This window comes from Austrofundulus limnaeus, unplaced genomic scaffold, assembly GCF_001266775.1.
Source record: "Austrofundulus limnaeus strain Quisiro unplaced genomic scaffold, Austrofundulus_limnaeus-1.0 Scaffold3, whole genome shotgun sequence".
Taxonomy (NCBI): domain Eukaryota; kingdom Metazoa; phylum Chordata; class Actinopteri; order Cyprinodontiformes; family Rivulidae; genus Austrofundulus; species Austrofundulus limnaeus.
The window spans coordinates 6,088,714-6,092,459 of record NW_013952405.1 but is presented as its reverse complement, the minus strand read 5'-3'; positions in this window follow the sequence as shown (position 1 = coordinate 6,092,459).

Sequence of the window (3,746 nt, the reverse complement as noted above, 5' to 3'; positions counted from 1 at the left end):
ATATATTATTATATATAAATAATGATATGGATTCTTTCTTATTTGTGACCTTACCTGATTTCATTCCTTATAATCTGGTGTTTAAAYTCACCAGATTAACTCAGTCAGTGCCGTGGTCTTGTAATCCTGAGGCTGCAGGGTGCATCAGGAAGGGTATCTGTCATAAAACAAATCTTTCATKKGRGTTGGCTCACTGTGTCGGCCCCTGCAGAAGGAAGCAGCAGAAAAAAAACCACATTTTATTTTACACCCACATTAACTTGAACTGCCTTTAGAGTATGCAGATGAAATCAGACATTAAAAGGAGACACGTATAAATAATGTGAAGGTTAAAATGTGCTGATGTTACACKTACAAATGCTATTTTTGCTCTTCAGATTGCATCAACATCGTCTGAAAGATGACAACAAAAGCTAAAGATTTGGGAAAGAGGAAGATAAAAGTAACAACAGATAATACAGCTTTGTGCATCTGTGTGCAAATAATTTTGCCAGCCTGCATGTTTGCGTGTGYGTTTGTGAGTGTGTCGTAGCTTCCAGACCAGCAGCACCAGCTCACCCCTGAGGCTGCAGGCCCAGCACCAGAGCACAGAGGTCCTTCATCCCTGTCACTGTCTGTAAACAACTGCTCGTCCCAGAGGCACCCCCCCACGCCCCGCTGCTATTTCTGGTCTTTCCTGACATCTTTCAAAGACTCAAAGAGTTGCAAAGTAAATCTGAGGAAAAAGAAGTTAAAGTTKAGCCGAGTAGCTCCTGAGTTTATGAACAGATGAGTGACTGAGTCCCGGTAGAGTAACGGTGCTGCTGACGTTAATGACAGGAGGGTTTAATTGTCTAATAGTGATGCATAGCTCTGTTAGAAGCACAACCCTTTTGYGGCAGCTGCCCTTCATCCTCTGGTGAAGGATAATCATTTCTGCAGCTGTTTCAGAAGTTTTTCCACATTTTGATGCTTCTATTAACCAAATCAGCAAAACAGAACAAAYTCCTTCACTACATCATCAGATGGTGAATGAAACGACCAAAACCCAAATAAGATTAGTGCAGAAACATATACATTTAATTTGGAAAGTTTTTTCACAAAGCATCGTGAATTTATAGGATAAAAATGGTTTTAAGCGGTGAGAATTACTCTCCATTCATTAAACGAAGGGAAAACCACTTTGTCCTATTTGTCCTGACGTGAGTCTTGTCCTCCAGGAAGTCAATCATTTTCCTCTCCCTGCTGATTGGAGGTAATTAGGCGAGCCGAATTTGTAATTGGATAATAAAAGATGCTAATGAGTTGCTGTCCCATTTACTCAAACTGCGGCGCAGAATAGCAGCACACACCTCAAACACACTTTTACCTCTGCGGCTCCGATAAAGTGACAATAAAAGGACACTTTTTAGCAAAAAAATTAAAAAACAACCAATTTATTCAGCTGCTTTTGTATGAGCTGTATTAAAATATTAAAATTTATTGTGTTTTGGCTTCAGAGACAAAAAATATTTATGTTAAGAGAAAAGTCCTTCCACAGCAGACTCGGCCCTTCCTTCCACATTGGGCTTTCCATTGAGCGGTCCTTGAGACTGACAAGGCTGACATCAGAGGAGAGCTCTGACATTGGGTGAGTTAGGACTGACAGCTGTTAGCAATCAAGTCTATTTTGAAGTCAGGGACACACAGACCCCCAGGGCCAAAGCAGCAACCAGTCCTAGCCCCTCACCCTCCCTTAAACTCAGCCTACAACCTCCAAGCCCCTCAGTCCCTCAGATAGCAGGCACATCTGTATTGGTTCCAGATGTTGAGAGCCTTCACAGAGGGAGCGAGAAAGAGGGTTCGTTTACCTGAGAGAACCCCAAAAATGATGACAGACATGAACAAGTTTGCAGCAATAACTGTTACATGAACTGTTACATGTCACTGAATATGTTTAATCYGACATCAAGAAAAGCCAAGAGTTTATATTTAAGATGCTAAAACGATGATCTGTTGTACGTAGATCTCTAACTTGTTTTAAATTTTAAAACCTCATAACACTCGCCACCATTCAGACCAGAGTTTTAGACTAAAATCAATCTGAACGACCGTAGAGTTGGTTACACACAATTTTTATTTAATATTGTAAGATCTCACGCTCAGGGGAACTACTGTGAAKGACTCCCAGCTACTTCACGCCAAATTTTAGATAAATATCTATAAAACTGATTGAGCCATTTTAGTGTTTTTTTTACGTCAAATGGCTGTGGTTTCCATCTTGAATTGGACTGACAGATTTTATTAAAATCCAGGTAGTGGTCCAAGAGATATTTTGATAACAACAAATGAACACACACAAATATTCTTTTGTCTCTAAAGGCAAGGGTTGAGTACAGTGACAGAGAAAGCCACACAGATTATCTTTAACCACACACATTTGTAATCAGAATATTTGTTACAATACCAACGCTTCCCAAGAAGGTAATCTGGCAGACGTTTAGAGGAAATAACTAAGAGATAAAAGATTCAAGAGAAGTTGAATCATAGTCAGTTTGCAACTTTAAGTCACAATAAAGAGGTCTACGATTTAAGAAAAAAAACACAATAAAAACACATAGCTGATAGCAAATATTGAACCTTTTTGCAGCTGCATTGTTTCTACATCGGTCCTTTAGAACCCTCAGGAAATTAGATCTGACAGGTGGAATGTCCTCGCTGAATGCCTGGGTCTACCCCCTTCTCTCTCTCGTGACTAAAATGTGATCATAAAATAAATAAATAGTAAACAGATCCACTAGAGAATAAACAGATGGATGTCTAAGAGCAATTAAACAGTGTTTGGGAGTGAGAGACAGATGCTAAGTGAGGCTAATCAAAGAGGGGAACTCCTTTTTTCTAAGTCAAATTTACCTCCTATTAGGGAGTCTGTAGATTATCATGTGTTGCTGCTGTGGCTCCTAATTTCAAACAGACTTAAACATGTTGAAGGTTCATACTGGTTTGTCTTTTGTTTCAGTGTTCATTTAAACAAATGATGGAACAAGACAGACAAAAACTACATTCAGCTAAAAAAATGTGTATGGGTTAATTTTCTGAAACAATAAAAAAATAATTCAAATTAGTTGTGGTTCTCTCACTAATTTAGTGTGTTGTATTTTTTTAAGTTCTCAGGAACCTCAGTAAGTTGAATGGTTTTAAAATAAGCAACAGCAACAATAACAAAGAAACCGGATTAGAATTATACAAGTTTCAAAAAGCAATTTATAGATTGAAACAGTCATCAAAAGTCATGAAACTTCAAATGTTAAACCTCAGACAACAATCAAAGTCACATATTTAACACATCAGTGCCCCCTGGTGTCTGTTCTGGGTAAAACACAGAAATTACAGAACTTCACTAAAGCAGTGCTTCCCAGCGTACATTTTTGGTATCTGCAGGATCAGGTTTATAGATTATTTTCCAGAAATTTAATGAAATTCGAAGATAAATGCTTACAACATATTTTTGCTTTAATTATTTTAAAATATTAAAAACTGCAGTCATAAATGGCTAAATGTCCTTGAAATGTTTAGATCGAGGTGCCCAAACTTTTTCCCCTAGAGGGCCAAAATGAAAATCTATCAAAGAGCTGTCTGTGTGCCACATTTAATAATAGAATACATGAAATCAAACACTTCTTAAGTAAAGCCTTTATTTTTTATGATTAAGCTAGGAGCTAGTGTGGTGGCCCACGTTTTGCCAATTTTGGTCCGTGGACCCCACTTTGAGCACCTCTGGTTTACAG